The sequence below is a fragment of the Ambystoma mexicanum genome, chromosome 5q, assembly GCF_040938575.1.
Source record: "Ambystoma mexicanum isolate Mex_15411 chromosome 5q, UKY_AmexF1_1, whole genome shotgun sequence".
NCBI classification, from domain to species: domain Eukaryota; kingdom Metazoa; phylum Chordata; class Amphibia; order Caudata; family Ambystomatidae; genus Ambystoma; species Ambystoma mexicanum.
The window spans coordinates 1246260799-1246280582 of record NC_090933.1 but is presented as its reverse complement, the minus strand read 5'-3'; positions in this window follow the sequence as shown (position 1 = coordinate 1246280582).

The window sequence follows — 19784 nt, the reverse complement described above, 5'->3', positions numbered from 1 at the left end:
AGACAAAATGGCAGCTTCCCCAAGCCTCACAGGCTCAGAAAGATTCTCCGACGCACTCTCAGTGCTACTCACTGCTTTGGGATCATTGGTTGCAGCGTTAGCGAGGGGTTCTGTTTCTTCTGTAACGTGTGGCACTGGGTGAGGAAGTTTCTTGACATGCGTCGCGTGGATCCAATGCTTCCGGCCTGCGACACGCACTGCTGTTTGGGTGACCAGCAGGACCTGGAACGGGCCCCGCCACCGAGGTGCAAGGCAGGAAGATCGGTCAAAGGATTTGACCAAAACCCAACTTCCAGGTTGTATACTGTGGCCTGGGCCCTCGTATCACGCGGGTAAAGCGTCTCGTACCTCGTGATAAATGAAATACAGGTTTTTAGTCAACTGGCTACAATAGTCTGAAAGCAATACATTTTCTACATTCCTCAATGCCCTAGGCTTCGGAAGACCCCAGATATTGGCAGGTCTCCCCATTACCACCTCAAATGGAGAGAGCCCAGTCTTAGTTTGAGGGGTTGTACGCATGGCTAGTAACACGATCGGTAAGGCGTCCGGCCATTTTAGTTTGGTGCCGGCACACGTCTTAGCGAGCTTGTTTTTTACAATACCATTGTGTCTTTCCACTAATCCGGCGCTCTGAGCATGTCTGGCCGAATGGAATCGTTTGTCAATTTGCATTGCCGTACATATCTGTAGAATTACAGCAGCGATAAAATGCGGACCATTATCCGACCAGATTACTCTCGGCAAACCGAACCGTGGGAAGAATTCCTTTAACATGGTCTTTGCAGTGGTCATGGCTGTAGCGTCTTTAACAGGGAAAGCCTCGACCCACTTACTAAAGGCGCAAATGACCACAAGGACATATTTTAGATTGTTACATCGCTCCATTTTAATAAAGTCAAAGTGAATCACTTCAAACGGGACAGAAGGAGGCCCAAAGCTACCTCTTGGAGTTGCTGTCCCCTTTCCCACATTGTGTTGTAGGCAAATCATGCAATTTTGGACATAATGCTGGGCAATTTTTGAAATCTTATCATTTACCCAGACTTTCTCTAACATTCTGATGATCTGTTGAGCGCACAAATGTGTGGGACCGTGTGCCATGGTAACCATCATTACTATATTGGCATTAGGAAGCAACCATTTCCCTTCAACCATGTCCACCTAACACCCATCATCATCGAGTTTCCCCAAGCCCTCAGCCCACCTTTTGGATTCTTCTAATGTGGCATCGGCTTGTATATCCCGTACAGACCCGACACCCTCATCCATTGCATAGGCATCTACAGTCTCCCTTGAAACACACATCTCCGTGAAGAGATCAGAGGCAGTTTGTCTAGCTATTTGAACAGCGAAAGCATTCCCTTTCCCTACATCATCTATAATCTTGCGATGTGCTGCGCACTTAATGATTGCTAACTGACTAGGGAGCGCAAGCGCTGAAAGCAATTGTACTATCAGGGAACCATGTTGGATCTTGGTGCCATGCGAGTTAAAAACCCTCTCTCTGACCAAAGTCTCCCAAAGTTGTGAGCCACCCCAAAGGCATACTGGCTATCAGTATATATGTTTACTGTTAGCCCTTCGGAAAGCTCACAAGCTCGAGTCAATGCTATAATCTCTGCGGCCTGCGCAGAGTTATGCGTAATTCTCTTGGTCTCCACAACCGTACTCAATGTAGTGACTGCATAAGCAGCTGTGGGTGTACCATCCAGTAGTTTGAAGCAGGAGCCATCACAAAACAGCTCCCCTTGTGGGTTATCCAAAGGAGTGTCCCTCAAATCAACTCTGCCTTTTGTATCTTGTTCAGTAGTATACAGGCAGTCATGTGACTCTTCGTCACCGCAAACAGTATTTTGCGGGAAAGGGAGGAGTTCAGCCGGATTAAGAACGCAGCACCTCCTAATTTGAATGTGGGGAGCAAACAAGATTAATTCATATCTTGTCAGTCGTGCGGAAGTGAGGTGTTGCGTTTGGGTTTTGTTCAATAAAATATCTACAGAGTGAGGCACCATCAGGGTTAAATCATGGCCTAGGACCATTCTCTCACTCTGTTTTACAGACGCAGCAGCGACAGCGTGCAAACATCTTGGCAAAGCGCATGCAACAGGATCAAGGGCGGAAGAGTAGTAACCGCATGGCCTATTCTTCCCTCCATGTTCCTGCGTTAATACAGCCAAAGCACATCCATCACATTCATGCACAAACAACACAAAGGCCTTCTCATAGTTCGGTGTGCCCAAAACTGGCGCCGAACATAATGCAGTCTTGAGCAACTCAAATGAATGTTGATGCTCCGTATTCCATGGCAATGGCGAAGAAATACCCTTCTTCGTCAAGGCCAACATCGGTTTTATCACTAGTGAGAAGTTTGGGATCCATAACCTACAGTAAGAAGCCATACCTATCAAGGCTCTAACTTCCTTTTGTGTATTTGGGACAGACATGCCAGAAATGTGTTTTATTCTTTCAGGTGTCAATCTTCTTCCCTCCTTTGACAGGAGATAGCCTAAATAGGCGACCTCCTGGCAACAATATTGAAACTTTTTAAGCGAAGCTTTGTGACCATGCTTAGCTAGATGGATGAGCAACAACACAGTGCCTTCTTTGCAAGAGCTCTCAGAGTCAGCGGCTAAAAGCAAATCATGAACATATTGAAGCAACGTACAAGTAGGGGGCAATCCAAGGGTATCAAGCTGCTCTTTCAAAGCCCTACTATAAATACTAGGACTCTCAGTATAACCTTGAGGTGCACGAGTAAATGTGAATGAGCGTCCCCCTAAGGTGAACGCAAACAAGTATCTACTATCCTCATGTATAGGAATACTGAAGAAAGCATTCTTTAGGTCCACAACACTGAAGTGAGTAGCCGTAGCTGGAATCATGGTTAATATTGTCGTCATGTCAGGCACAATTGGAAATTGCGGAGCGACGACTTTATTAATGGCACGTAAATCAATTATAAAACGAAATGGAATTGCATTCTCACCTTTTTTGTACACGGGTAAAATCGGACTATTGCACAAACTTCCTGCAATCTCCTCAATCACCCCACGATGCACAAAATCGGAAACAATGCTCTTCAAAGCTCGCTAGCCTTCAACTGAGATCTTATACTGTGGAATACGGGGCAGCTTAATTCCATGTTTCAAAACTATTTTAACAGGCTCAATCTGCAAAACACCGACATCATTGTCATCAACTGCCCACAAACACTCTGGTACATTACTGAATTCTGGCGGCAAAGGTCTAGTCAAGAATTGCGAAACAGAACATTGCTGTGGTGAAATCGTCAAACGCACTCCATCAGAAGAACAATGAATTACCGCATTTAATTCCTTCAACAGATTCAACCCCAGAAAATTCTTTCCACAATTCGAAGTCAAGAGAAATGGACAGTGGTCCGTAAATGGACCCAAAGAAATAGGTACCGGTGAAGAAACCGGACAAACAACTGGTGTGCCAGAAAACCCTACAGAAACATCGGTTTGCCCTGACAGTGGAATGTTTGGAACCCGAGAATGATCAATGGAGCACTTCTGTGCTCCAGTGTCTATCAAAAATGGATGTTTCCTATTTCCCACTACCATTTCAACGTAGGGACCTTTCTGATTAACGGGAATAGGTGTAGGTTCCAAACCCTGCTTCGGGCAATCCTAACGAAACAAAATATCATCAAAAGGAAGCTCTTCAGATAGATATGCAGCAGAAGGATGATCAAATATGTTTCTAGTATCCACACTCGAAGTCTGATTATCCTGTGAAAAAGGTTGTTGGGGATCCTGCGAAAACTGGCCTCTACCAGGGCCCCCTACACCCGGGCGACCTCTGGATCATCTACCCATATTTCCAAATGTGTTATTTGACCTCTGTCGAAGGACGGGGCATTGTGCACGCCAATGACCCTCCTGGCGACAATAGGCACACTGGTTAATATTCACAGGACCCAAGGGCACATTCCCTTGTGGAACATACTGACCTCTAATCTGCGAACTACCCCCTCTGGGGCCTCTAACAATTTGCTGTAACAATACTTTAGTCTTCAAATCACCTTTTCTCTTCTCGACTCTATCTTTTTCATTATTGACACGTTTCTCGTAGTACTGAGCCATGTGCAGTACTTCTGATTGGGATTTCACCTGCCAAGCGCTCTCAGAAGACATAATTTGTGACTGGATGTCAGGCAGCAATCCACGTACAAATTTGTCCACAAATAATCTATTCCCAGACTCTGTGCCTAAGTCTTGTCCACTGAAATCCGAGAATACCTGTTCAAACCGATTAAAGAACTCGGTAGCACCCTCAGATTTTCCTTGGATACAGGCCGTAAGCTTCTCCCAAATAATTCTCTTTTCGGGAATTATAGTTTTCAGTTTTGCAATGATTCTGTCAGGCAAAGTCAGTATCACCTGAGGTGGTCTCTCACCAGCTGGCCTTTCCCCATCAAGCCTAATTATGTTAACCCACGTATCTCCTAACCCTGGTACATTGTCTATAGTTCTAACTTGTTTCCACAAATCTACAGGCAGGAGTACAGGGAATAGCAAATCAATGTCGCCTAGGGTAAACACTGAGGACTGCAAAACGGACTCTATCTCTTTATAGAACCCTGTCGGATTTTTCCTAATGTCAGGAATAGTTTGTCTAATAGTATTCACTTCCTGTCGTGAAAACGGGACGTGAACAAACTGCGATAAATAATGTGCAGGAATGTCCACAGCAGGTGTACCTGCTGCAGCATTAGCAGGAATCTCAACCTTTGGGACAAATGTCGGAGGAACCGCTCTCATAGGCAACTGAGATGTAGGCAACTCCGAACACTTACTAAGCAACAGAGCTAAGTCGAGCGCTAAAGCAGTTGAAGAAGTGTCAAGTGAAAAAGCTCTCTTATAAATGCTCAATAACTCTGTGGGACAACTAACCTTTCTCTTTAAACATTCATCCTGCAGGTACTCTACCATTACCTGTATCACTTTCCTCTGCATTTCTAGCATATATTGACTGTATGTGTCATATACCTCAACTGGAGTTATGGATATGTCTGAAATCCATCTAATCGCATCTTTTGTACAAATTCGCTCCTCCTCAGATGTCGATTTACGACACGGAAGAAATTGTTTCTGTACATACATACTTTCTTCTTCATCCTCATTCCGTAACCTTTCCAACTCCTTTCTATACTCAAATATCCTCTCAACATGCTCATGTACCTTCTCCACAGTGTCTCTTGAAAACGCTAAAGTATTCAGGTCCCTCAACCCTTGTGGGAGGTCTGCATTATTTAATTTACCCCACATTACACATAAATGAATCCCTAAACCTTCAATGAAAACATTTTTCTCAGGAAAATTATCCATATTAGAAAGTGTGGCAAGAACATTAGCTCGATCATCTCTCTCCATACAATGCTTAGCCCATGCAAACAAATCCTGTTTCTTTTCTATAGGTACAGTATTACGAGTAACAATCCTCGACCCCGCACCCTGATCAACTACAAGCGGTACAGAACTACTTGGGAGTGAGGGTGCAGGCAAATTTAATGGAGGTACTATTACCGGTGCAATGGGAAGAGGCAGAGGAGCAGGTGGAGGAACAACAACCGGAGGAATAGGAACAACAGGTTGAGCAGGAAGAGCAGGAATAACAGCAGGAAGAGGTACAGCAGGAGGAAGAGGAACATACGGAGGTGGTGCAGAGGCACCAGGCCTTCGTTCATTTAACAATTTGTCGATAAACTCATCAGAAACATGAAGATCTTTAGAAGGATAGATTTTCTGAATACCGAGTGAGAAAGCCCTGTCCATATTCCTAACCGACTCAGACTGTTTGTCCTGATCATATAACAACGCCTTTTCAGCATTTGTTTTATGACGGCGCACATGTTTTTCCCTACTTTTAAGCTGCTGCAACGCTTCTCTTTTCCAATTTTGCAAAACATCAAATGCTGCAGGTCTGGCCTTCTTTTTTAACAAGACTGACTCTAAATATTCAATACGAGGGATCTCAAAACTACCATTGACTGGCCACTGAAGTTCGGAGGCATGTCTGGTTTGTCTGTGCCAAATTTTATTAAATACTACACTTCCAATGCCATGCTTACAGTACATAGTACATGCCGGTGACCCCTCCTGCGGTGCCGGACGGCTAAATTCCAAAGATTGTCTATCGCTGCGGAATAATGCCCTAAAGCAGCTAGACAATTTCCCAGGCATTTCTGAAATACTCGGTGTTACCTGGTCAATAATTGTGTCTGCAGATACAATGCGCCAAATTCAAATTGTCAGGGTTGAATTAAGAGTCGGGTAACGACTCACCTGACCAAACCTAAGGAGGACCGATCGGTTTATGAAGGACTTACCTAACGAATTTTACCTTGTGTATGGTGATTTCAGCAAATCTGCCCGCCTCAAAAAATTGACCCTCGTCAAGATGCTGTCTCAGACCACACGGCTATCGTCCACGGAACGGATCGTGAAGCGCTGTTAAGGTGTCACGTCTCATTCAGTCGGGCCCGTTATGTCACACCGTCCGATCCCGGTCCGATAGCGTGCGTCAACCTTCAATAATCCGGCATCAATCTTGAGGGTCCCTATTCGGGCACCAACTGTGAAAACAAGGAAATAATATGAGGCAGGGTAACCAAAAAGGAAACACACCAAACACAGGTTACAAAGGAACATACAAAGCACTTTATTTTATACTGAATCCAGTTACAAAAGAACAGAACAAAATTCAGATAGCTATCGACCCTCAGTACAACACAGCGAACTCCGGCGTGGTTCGGTGTGCTCAGTGAGTGCAAATATTCATTGAAACAGTCAGGCTTTTATACATTTCTCCAGCCTGTTGTCCAGCCTTTCTTCAGGTTAACCATTCCATAAATAAGTTACTGCTCTAGGGTCCCTTGCCAGGTCAAATCTAGTTCATCTTAGGTTTATACATTAACAAGAAGAAATGGTAATAATGTATGCTCTAGGCCTAACATTACAATGCAGGACTTAATTTATACAATATAGTTAAGCAGGTGTTCTCATTCAATTATAGATCAGTTTCGGTGATACAGGTAATCCATTGCACACAGGTCAGCAGAAGGACAAGGTCTCAGCTCATGACCCTAACAAGTGGCCTGCAGGCAAGTTATACATTAGCTGTACAGAGGTCATGACAATCGAGTTCTTTTCTGAATAACATAGGCCACCATTTTAGCTCACATGGTGACTTTATAGGAGGCACGATATAATTTCTAGTTTGACAGTATGTGCGAGTGAGTGTGTGGCAGTATGAATCAGAGGTGGTGTCTTATGAATGCGATGCGTGTTTGAAATGTATGAGTGGTCAACCCGCTGAGAACCTCAGGTTATGGTGCACTGTATAAGTGTCCATAATCAATCAAATGTTCCATCAGTGGCTGTGGAAGCATGAGAAACCCGAGGAAGCATGCTACTGGTCAGTGTCGTCATGACTGAGGTTTTCCAGCCCACCTTGGGAGATGAAGCAGGCTATGATGCCGGTCTGATATTGAAAAGACCAATAACATATTTATCTTAAAAAAAAGGAAAAGGCACTAAAGAAGATTCACACCCAGGAAAGGTGGTCTCACAAATCAGAATCCACCTTTCCCGCCGCGATTCTGCATTCACCGCCCATGCCGGTGAAAAAACAAAAAAGTCAACAAAAATGGGCAGCCATAAAAGTCATAACGGGACTTGGTCCCTTTTTGGATTGGGGCATGAGTCAATTTCTGGGATGACCCTTGCATCGTCAGTATAGCTACAGAAGGAGCGTTCAAACAACAATATAATGAAAATCGGATTGTCCATATTATAAAGAAATTTGCGAGAAGACAGACTTTGCAACTGTGCCTGACAATAAAAAGTAATATTGTATCATTAAGCCCCCATTCAAGGGCTGGAACGGGGTGGGGGGTAGCTGCCCGGCAGCCCAAGTTAACGGCCCTAGCGAACCAAGGCTCCGTGTCATTACCCCCTTTACAAAGATGGCTGCCATGGAAAGAGAAGGCAGGGCTCGATAAGGAGCCCCTCTTCCCTTTCCATGGCGAACTGCGGAAGGCAAAGGGAAGGAGCGGATGCAGCAGAGGCGAAATAAAGTAAGTAGGGGGTGGAAGGGTGAAAAACATAAAATAAGTGGATGGAGGGTGGGGGGAAGACGGCAGCGGGGGAGTCGGCCGTCAGACGGCATGGAACATGGTCTTGCACCACCGGTGCAAACCCGTGTTCCTAGCCATCCGATTGGCTGGCTCCCCCCACCAGGGTGTTAAAGGTCTTGACAAATATTTAAATGAGCGGGAGAACTTCTTCCTCTTGAAGTCGAGGTTGTGGATCTTGTAGCTGGCTGAAGCTACTGTCAAATGGAAACAATCTGGCAACAGAGATATTTAGTGCAAGTTCTGTCCAGATGTCAAAAAGGACCTGAGCCACTTTTTAATATTTTCTCAGAGGTACAATTCCTTGAGGAGACTTTTTCATGTTCCTCTGTTTCGTAGCAGTAACATTACTACGATTCACGAGGCAATTTGAGGTTGCTGCAAAGGTCATTCGACACAATTACAAATGGCATCCCGTTTTCACGTTTGCCCTGGCTTCTGAAGGTTGATCAGGGTGGGATTATGTCATCGTTGTCTAATGAAGTGGTATGTTTTTGCGGTAAAGCCTAGAGTTTTTTTCCTTTTTGGTTTTTATTTTGCATGGGACTGCCAGCAGATCTAGAAGGGGCAGGTGGGGTTTTGAACAATGCATATGTTTTGTGTGTAATGTATTTGGTTTAATGGTGTTTATAATACGATCATCGGAATTAATTTGCACAGGTACTTTCTATATATCATCAGTTGATTTTGATTTGATATTTGTTGTTGTTATATGCATCGTGTGCATTGTAAGGGGCTGTATGTATTGGGCACAGGTAGTTTCGCTCAGTGGCAAAGCGCTCGTCCAAAAAGATGCAAAGTAATACAGGTTCGGATCCCGGGTCCTTATAAAAAAACAATTATTGTTTGATAACATGTTTGTGTTCCACTGTTATGGCTGATGCCGAAATAAAGCTCGCACACGGCACCCCGAGGAACAGGGACCCCTCCCTCCACTGCAGGAGCAGTGCTGGAGCTGGGAGTGAAGCAGGAGCTTCCCCCTGCTTAAAGGTAGGCCACCTGGCTCACCGCCCACGACGATCGAAAATTGCGCTCATATCTTTCTTATCTGCGGATGCATGCGCGATGCCTGCGCTCCACATGACGACCTCTCTGATACCCTCCGTGAGCCCAGGAGCTGCTGCGACCCAGATGTAACCATCCCTACCCATAGTGTTTTCACCAGAGGCCGCCATTCCAAGATGGCCGCCCGCCTCTTCTAGCCTCTGCCTCCCCTTGGCCGAGTCCACGCGAGCTGCATCTCGCACACTATTGGCTGCCTGAATACATTTCCTAGCCAATCCACGACCGGCAGGCGCAAGCCGGCTGCAACACGAAGACGTGCACCAAGGCAGCTTCCCTGTCCATGCCTGTCACTGCCTGCTCTCTGGCCACTGGCCAGGAACCCTGCCCGTGAGCCACTCCACCGGCACCCGAAGGTACCGCACAAACTGTTTCCTGCTCGCCTGAAATGTCGACCCCCATTCACTTTGGCCTGCACACTTCCTTACAACGCAAAATCTATACGTGCGTGCCATAGCGCTTCGAGGAGATTTGCATGTGCTATCCTAATCCCACTCGCACTTGCCGATTCCGCCCCCGCACGTAGGGTACTCACCTGACCCCGCATAGTACCAAGAGTATATGTAAACGCTGCCCTGACAAAATGTGACTTGCAAAGCATCTTGTACCATGTGTTTACTCGGACGCTCAAATATAATTCAAACTGCCCTCTATGTTCTGTGCTAGAGCGCCTGTGTACTTGCATACTGTGTTTTAGCCATCCCCTGCTAAAATCGAATCTGTCTACTGTGTACCACGGTGTCACTGTGTTGTGCCTTATGGTCGCCCAGAGTCCACTATACTATTGCATTGTGCCTTATGGTCGCCTAGAGACCACTGTACTATTAGGTTGTGCCCTATGGTCGCCTAAAGACCACTGTACTATTGCATTGTGCCTTATGGTCGCCTAGAGACCACTGTACTATTGCGTTGTGCCCTATGGTCGCCTAAAGACCACTGTACTATTGCGTTGTGCCCTATGGTCGCCTAGAGACCACTGTACTATTGCATTGTGCCCTATGGTCGCCTAGAGACCACGGTACTATTGTGTTGTGCCCTATGGTCGCCTAGAGACCACTTTACTATTGCATTATGCCCTATGGTCGCCTAGAGACCACTGTACTATTGCGTTGTGCCCTATGGTCGCCTAGAGACCACTGTACTATTGCATTGTGCCCTATGGTCGCCTAGAGACCACGGTACTATTGTGTTGTGCCCTATGGTCGCCTAGAGACCACTTTACTATTGCATTATGCCCTATGGTCGCCTAGAGACCACGGTACTATTGCGTTGTGCCTTATGGTCGCCAGAGACCACTGTACGCTGAAAGGGCTACGTCATCCATTGCTAGCACACTTTCCATTCCCAATTGCTGCATCTAGCCCAAACACTCCTATCACTGTACTTAGCCTTATCTTTACTTAGTATTTGACTGTTGCTTTAGACATGTATCTGATTGCTGCTTCTTGCCCAGTATCTGATGGCTGCACTCAGCCCAGTATTTGACTGCTGCTTTAGACTTGTATCTGACTGCTGCTTTTAGCCTAGTACCTGATTGCTGCATTTATCTCGCCTAGTATTTGATGATTGTACCTAGCCCACTCTGCCCAGTATCCAACTACGGCATCTAAGTCTAGTCTCCCTAGTTTATCTAGTAGTAACATTATGTACTGCTTCCTGCCTAACCCAGCCCACCAAGCATCGCTCACCAATCTGATAGTCATACTTACCATTGTCTATATGAACATGCCAACATTTCTGCCCACAGAGGGCCCAGGAGCCCACATACAACCTATCTCCAAACCTTGCAACCTAGCACAGAGGAACATTAGACTCCGGGCTCGACTACCCAAAATATTCAAACCTATTATTAAATATAACATCAACCTGGAACACCTTTGTCCCAAATTACTTCGACCATTGGCAGCCACCGCCCCTCCCAGACGCCAACTCTACCATAAAATCAACAATCCTATGGCCAACTTCCCTCTCACAGTGCAGCCAGAACCTGAATTAAAATCTGCTTTAATCAATGCCAGATCATTAGTCGCTCATGCTACTGACATAACAGATGTCATATGGGAAAATGACCTTGACTTCATCGCCATTACCGAATCATGGCTCCACGAGGCAGCAGGTCCGGCTCTCACTCTGGCAGTCCCAGAAAACTATACCAGAGCTGACAGACCAGACGCACTGGTGGAGGAATAGCAATTATCGCCAAATCTGATCTCTCTATGAGAATCACCTCCACACCCTCCCTTAAATCCTGTGAGCTTCTCTCTATCAAACTACCCACCGCCAACTCTCAAACACTAAATATCTACCTCCTCTATAGACCCCCTGTCCCCATCAGCACCTTCAATGAAGATATCACCACTGTTATCTCTGAGAAGCTAAAAAATTCCTCTCAAACCTTAGTGTTAGGAGACTTCAACCTAGGGTTCAACGATATCAATGACCACCAGGCTACTGCCGTAGCCAATACCCTGTCAGAACTAGGTTTCACGCAGATCGTGAATACTCCCACACACACCAAAGGAAGAACTCTTGACTGGATTGCCAGTCACAACTGTAACCCTTCTATAACAGCCATTGCCCCCCCAAATATGGTCAGACCATCATCTTATCTTCTTTACCCTCAACACTAAAAGACCCACAGTATTAACACCCACGCCCGCCATGCCCACTTTAACCAGGAATAAGAAAAATATCACAGCTGATAATATTCTGCCCCATATCCTACCCAAACTGAAGTCTCTTCCTGACCACACTGACCCAGGCATCCTAGTGGATGAATTCAATAATGCCATGTCCTTTGCTCTTGACAGAGTGGCTCCGCTTAAACTTAGGAACAGTAAACCAAAAAAGCATCTGAACTCCTGGTTTACACCCCACCTAAAAAACTTAAGACTACAGAAGAGAAAATGCGAAACAGCATGGAACCGGCATCCAACCGCTGAAAATAAAACTAACCTAATAAACATCTCTTCACAAAACCAAAAATATATTATCCTGGCCAAACAAGAAACTTATAATAACAGGATCACTCAAGCCAACTCCAGTATGAAGGAGCTATTCTCCATCCTAAAAGAATTGGAAACTCCTATCGCAGTACAGGATGACTCCATCAAAGATAAAACCTGCCGTACAGACATACAACTGGCACTAACCAACAAAGTGGCCAACCTCCAAACTAAAATTGCCCTAAAGAAAGCCTCATTACCAACTCAACCTCTGTTGGACAAAATTCCCACACCCAAACCCAAAGAATCTATCCTATTCTGTTTCTCCAAGGTCTCGGTAATTGAGGTAGAGAAGACCATTCTGACGCTTAAACCCTCCAATTGCAAAGGTGACCAATGCCCCGCACAACTGATCAAGGACGCGGCTAGAGATCTAGCCCATTTCATCACAAAACTTATTAATGCCTCCTTCACTATGGGCACCATCCCCCGCAATCTAAAGGAATCTTGGGTACTCCCCCTTCTAAAAAAGCAAACATTGGACCCCAACATTCCTACAAATTATAGACCCATCACCACGGTGCCTTTCTTACTAAATATATTAGACAAGGTAGCGTACACCCAAATCCAGAACTTCTTTGAGATGAACCATCTCCTTGGCACCCGCCAATCCGGTTTCCGTCCGCAACACGGCACAGAAACTGCCCTTATAGATTTAAAGGCCCAAATAGACTCACTCAGAGACCAGGGCAAATTAGCTCTCCTCCTCCTTCTAGACCTATCAGCCACCTTTGACTTGGTGGACCATAGAGTCCTATACAATCACTTGGACTCGGCGGCCCACTTCTCAGGGGAGGCTATAGTTTGGATACAGTCATTCCTTAGTGACAGGACCATGAGGGTATTCTCCCCCACAGCGGCAGCAGACCCCATTCCCATCACCTGTGCAGTGCCCCAGGGATCCTGTGTCTCGCCGACAGTCTATAATATCTTCACCAAGCCACTCTTCGACGATCTCGATAATCTGGGTGTCACCTATACCAACTACGCAGACGACACCCAGATTCACCGACCACTTACTGGGGATTACGTTGAAGATCTGGCTTTGGTGAACAGAGTCTATAGTATCGTTCAAGCATGGATGGCCAACCATGGCCTATGCTTGAACGATGACAAAACAGAGCTCATCATCCTGGGTACGGCAGCCCGCGTCTCCAAACTCAACCAAAACTACTCAGCCTTCATCAGCGATGGTAACACTATCAAGGTCGCTAGAGAAGTAAAAACCCTAGGTTTTTACCTTGATGCGACAATATCTTTAACCAAACAGGTGAACTCACTGGCCTCATCCACGGCCTATACATGCAAATTAATACGAGCTGAGAAACAATTCCTATCAGATGACAGCTGTCTTATCCTAGCTAGAGCCCTCATTTTATCAGAATTAGACTATTGTAACGCCCTTTACATAGGGACAACCAAACAAATCATCAATAGAATCCAAGTGCTCCAAAATAATGCACTTAGAGCGGCCCTAAGTATCCCTAGAAGAGCACATATCTCAGAAATAAGATGTAAACACAAATGGCTTTCCACCCAAGAAAAAATCAACCTCAAATCTGTCTCCCTTATCCACAAATGCCTAAACAACAAAGCCCCCCGCTACCTCTCAGAACGCTTCAACAGAAAAAATCCCACTAGATTTACAAGGACAGTCAGCCCTAACTGCCTCCTAGTGCCCAGATTTAAACTAGCCACCATTGGAGGATCCAGCTTCCCAATCAAGGCAGCGCAATTATGGAACGCCCTACCCCATGCACTTAGATCTGACCAAACGTTCAACAACTTCAGAAAGAATACCATAAAATGGCTCACTGAGAATGAGATATAAATGACTCTCTACCCTCGCACTTCCACTTGTACTTCACCTGACACGCAACGACATGCTATATTGCTCGTTCGCCACCGACTTGCTATATTGTTCGTTCGCCATAGATTTGATTGTTTGGCTGCGCTTTGTCTGCACCTGCACTTGTCTTACCTTGCAAAGTCAAGAAATGTCCACTCTGCCTGCTCTGTAACCTGTAACTTATAACGTATGTAACCAAGCTGTAAACCTCCTTGTTCTCTTGCGCCCTGCTACCTCAGGGTCTGGTGCGCACAATAAATAAATAAACAACAACAACAAAGCAATGCATTGATTGATTGATTTTCTAATTGGAAAATAAAGAAGCAGAGTGCTTGACATTGGGGCTCATTACGAGTATGGCTGTGTGGGACGGTAAAGGAATTACTGTCCCTTTTCCCACTCTGCCATACTACGAGTATGGCCCTGGATTGGGGGATTTACCTCCAGCGTTATCAACGGAATTACTGTAGCGGTAATTTAGCCAAAAATGCCCCATAGAGTCTAATAGACTCTCAAAAAATGTAATTCTGCTGGACCAAGTGGCGGTACCAGTAATTCCCTTGGCCAGTATTCCTGCATATTTACCACCTGAATATCGCCTGGCAGATTTTCCACCAGAATACTGCCCGGCAAATTTACCACCAGAATACCGCCCAACTCATAATGAGCCCCGTTGTCTTTAAAAGCATGGGCCTGCCAGTATAAGAGAGAGTTTGTGTGTGTGTCATTGAGTGTGGTCCTTACCCCCACACAGTGTAACACCTTCGCCTACCTGTTGTAGTTGGGAGAAATCGTGAGACATGGAGGCGGGGGAATTGACGATAAAGTGATGAAGGAAACTTAGAGATGGCAGTGCCAGAGGGAGAGTTGGATTCTCAGGAGGGAGAGTTGGATTCTCAGGAGGGAGAGTTGGATTGGCAGGGAAATTGAAAGATGGGAGAGTGAGAAAGGTAAACCGGCAAATGAGGGTGAAACTGGAAAAGATGGCGATATGGCAATGGAAGTGATGGTGATGGGAGTTTGGAAACCAGGAAACGTTGAGGCGAGAGGCATACAGAGAGAAACATGTCAGTCTGGTGGATGCAAGGATAGACTAAGAACCAAAAGTGGCCATGGCCAAGTTTTTCAAAGTGCCCGCATATTACACTGTGTGAATGAATGTAGCAAGCAAGACCAAGCCCTCTAAGTAGCGCTTGGGGGGTTCTTCTCACAAGAACACTTTGGAAAAATGGGTCCAAATGGTGAATTTTAAAGTCAACGCGCCTCATTACGACCCAGGCGGCGGACCATGGTGCTATTAGCACCATGGTCCCTGCCGGTGTCCGCCATGCCGGAATGGGGAATTACCACCCCATTCCGAGGTTGGTGGGCCGGTAATTCCCCATGCTGCCATGGCCCATGGGGCTCAATGGGGAAGGCGCAAATAACGGTACCGCAAATTGCGGTACCGTTATTAGCACCAAAGTCCCTTTGCGGGTCCCTACTTTAACGGCTGGAAAAACCAGCCATTAAGGTCGGGTCCCGCAAAGGGACCTCGTAATTAGGCGCTAAGTGTTTAACGCCACCGCAGCCTTTTAAGGCACCGTTAAACACTTAGCGCCTGGGTCGTAATGAGGCCCAACCTGTTCCTAGACAGCAAACGGATATGAAAGATTTGTAAAGAGTGAGGAAAAACCTACTGAAGGGTTTCTAATGAAATATTTACTTCAAATGAATTTGTTGGAAGAGAGAGTTGGAAGGAAGGAAGAATTGTGAATGAGAGAAAGGGTAAGCAGAGCAGACAACCAGGGTGCCCACACAAGAGGCCCATGGTGCTGGGGCCTTCGGGGTAGCACTGGGTAGAGACCGAGCTGCAGGAACACGACAGCTAGTGGCGAGGAGGGATCTAAGAGGATAGGGATGAGGCAATCAGAGGTAGAGGAGGGCTAAGAGGTACAATGCGAGTGATACTCTGGAGGGGATGAGTGGGACAAAATAGAGTCGAGAAGAGATTCAGGAGGCCGGGGTAAGTACAGGCTTGGAGTAGAGATGGCAGCGAGAGGCAGACTGGGATCGACAGTGGCAAGAGGATGGAAAATACAGAGATGGGAATGAGACGGGCGAAGAGATAGATGTTGCCGTCACCATTACAGTGTGAGATAAGTAGGCGTCATACTACACTAAGCACTATGTGGCGCGATGGATCGCATCCTGTAGGAGAACGATGACAATAGGATTTGTTTGCCTTATATGTTGAGCCAGCAATAGACCCAGTGACCAAGGGCTTCATGACATGTTACCCAACCCGTATAGAGAAGAGCAAAGAAGGGCCCATCCAAAGCACAAAGGTGACGCAACTAAACCCCCGGTAACCCCACGACCCCAAGCAGCTGCTCAATGAGCAAGCCCAGTCCCTCTAATTAGTGCTTGATCAGTTTTCACACAAGGACATTTGGAAAGAATGGGGCCAAATAGTGATTTCTGAAGCACATCTGCCCCTGTATAGGAATTCAAAAGTAGCATTGACATATAACATTGGTTAAGAGTGAGGAATAACATACTGGAAGCTTTATTATAAAGATCTTTTCTTCCAAGAGATGGGGGCGGTGAGGACAGATGGAAGGATGTGGGTGAGGTACATGAGAAAGAGGGTAGAAAGATAGGAAAACCAGGGTACCCCCAAAGAGGCCCACGATACAGAGGCCCACTGGGAAATCTCCAGAGTTGCCTGTAGGCCAGTCCACCACTGCCCTGGAGGTGCAGACAGCAAGGACTTTCTTCTTCTTCATTCTGAATAGGAAATCCGTGGTGGCCAGCCCGACTCCTTTATAAACCAAGCGACAAGTGACCCAGGAGTCAAAGCAGTTGCTGATTTAATGAAATGCTTCCTGGACAATGCCCAGATCGAACCATGGACTCTGAAATCTGAGATGGATGTAATCAAGCAGGCAATTGAGTAGCAAATATGCAGGGAAGTATGTCAGGGTTTCTAACACATACGAGCATAATGGTATCTCCCAGTCCTGCCCAGTACTCCTGTTGAGGAAGGCCACTGGGGCGAGAGACAGTTTTGCAGATAGTTTCCTTAGCCTCACGCCCTCCTTCCGATGTGGCTGAAACCAACTCAGGTCCATAGAGCTGTTCTAGAGGCTGTCCATGTTAGGGATGAAGTGTGCGCAACTCAAAGGCGGGAAACTATTCCGCATTCTTAATTTCATTTATTGATAGCGCCCGAACCCGGAATTAGCACAGCGCTATAATAGGTTCCAGGACAGTTAATACAGTATGAGTGGTAGGACAACAATTAGGTGTATTTGTTAAACAGCGCATTCTAAAGTTTTTTCCAGAAGATCAGCTATGAGGGCTCCTCTTGGATACATGGTGGGAGGGCATTAGCCGACAAGACCTTAATGCAGCCTTCAATAAAGAAGCCTTCTGATGGAAGCTCATGGTAAGGAAGAAGCGGACCCTGGCCTGGAGACCTTGATCCAGAAAGTACATGAAGTGATGCAAGGAAGGTTCAGGTTTAGGTGAAATGGGGTGCAGACAGAGAAGTTCTCAGCAGGTAATGGAATTAGGCAGGGTGGGGGTCCTGGCTCTTTGAATCCGTATTAATGATATAGAGGAGTGGTTGATGGATCAGAGGCTGATGCCCCAAAACTGGCCACCATGGACATCACTGAGCAATTATTTGTGGATTGCATGGTTCTGCTGGCCAGGGCCAGGAATAGCCTCAAGACCTGTTTGAGTAATACTGTGGAGGAAATATGTTATCTAGACCCGTTGGGGATAGGATTATGAAGGCAGCTAAGTTTTGCCTATTTTGGGCTGAGGTTTTCTCTGGCTCCCTCTGGCAGTAAAGAACACTTGATTCTGAATCAACATTCAGGGTCCATTCCGAAGGTCACTCTATTGGAAGAAGATCGCTGAAGATATCTCTCTCTCTTTGCAAATCAGATCAAAGTGATTTCCCACGTGGTCCAACTTTGGGAAGTCAGAGTTGTTCTTCTGCATGAGTCAACACCTAACAAACTGATCAGAGAGCCGCTAGGAATTAGAAGCATTTGGGCGCAGGATAGCCTAAACAACTCCCCCCATTGGCTGGTGATTTGAGTCAAGGCTTAGTTATCTGACATAAATGGGCTAGCAATGGCTGGAAACCTCGCCCATGGATGACATACTTGAAGGGGATACAGGTCAGAATGACTTCTAGGATTATCCAGATTGTATTCAGCAGGTGAACGGTAAGCTACTTCATGAGTCCGCTTGGGGCATGGTGGAAGCCAATATCCTTGGTGGGGCACGCCCCAACCATAGATTGCCTTTGTACTTCTCTATCAAACCTGTTGGGGGGGGGGCTGAGCCAGTGCTTCATTTGTGGGGGGTGTTTCCCAGGGCTCAGTCCTGGCACTTATTTTTGAGCCCCGGCACCTATTGTCTCAGACTCACTTTAATGATGAAGTGGTGATAGTCAGTGCATCTATTAACCACAAAATGCAGGTGCAAGCTCCAGTGTAACCCCACATATGCTGACACTGTGGGGAGCAGCTATTGGTGGTGGCAGCAGTGGTGCCCACCCGCAGTGTCACAGCAGTGCTAGAAGATATCTGGGCCCTGGTACTTATTTTTCTTCTCCAAATTAAGCACTGTCCTGAGCAGTGTATAGAATGTTTGCTAAAGAGAAAAGTTCTAACCATATACTTTTTTTTGTTTAAAAATATTTATTTGAAATAACAGATATACAAGGCATATAATATATTCAGCAAATGCTTTAAGGTATAGAACGTGTACACAGAGAGAATAGAAACTGGTACGTGTAAGCCAAGTATACATATACTACCATTGCATGGAGGAGTTTAGAACTTTTGAATAAGGGGACATTACGAAAAAACAGAAATACATACAAGACAAAACAGACAGAGAGGACAGAACATGTACAAGGGGAGAAGGGTGGAAGGGGAGATGCAAAATCATACATAGAATAGTTATGCTCACAGAATATTAATGGGAATTCATATTACATAGGAAACGTTTCAATTGATGTTTACGTAGTAGACCCGGAGAGGAGGCATTGCAACTTTCCATCACGTGGATATTACAAATAGAGTTCCACCATATTTTGTAATGAATACAGTCCAAATGTTTCCAGTTGGCAGTTACAGTGTGGATTGCAATCATCGTAAAAAGATCAAACAGATAACAGGAATTCTTATTAATAGTGTCATGTATAACAGAGGTACCAACGATAAGGAATTCAATACAAAAATGTTGTTGAAGGTTAAAAATACATTTGATAGCATTCCAAAACAGTTTGACATGCTGACATTCTATAAACGTATGTTTAAAGGAGCCCAAGAGTGTAGGCAACTCCAACATGTGTCAGTGAGTGCTGTTTTATTTATTTATTTGCATTTTTAAAGCTCTCACACAGCCCGCGGGCATCAAGGCGCTGTTATAGGAATTGTTTTTTTTATTTTCTTTGTTGCGTAATTGTTTTTTTTGTCTTAGTTGCGTATTTATAATGCATTTAAATACCCAGAGGTTTCTAAGCACGGACCCGGGGATCGAACCTGTGTTGCTTCATGTAGCCTTGCTTCCAAGGTGAAAACGTAGCTGCTGAGCTATCCTCCCGGGATTTGAAAAGTGATAGAGGGGTAAAGGTGCACAATGATGAAAAAAAAGGAAGAGGGTTTGGGGTAAGCTAGCTGAAGAGGTGACCTTGGAG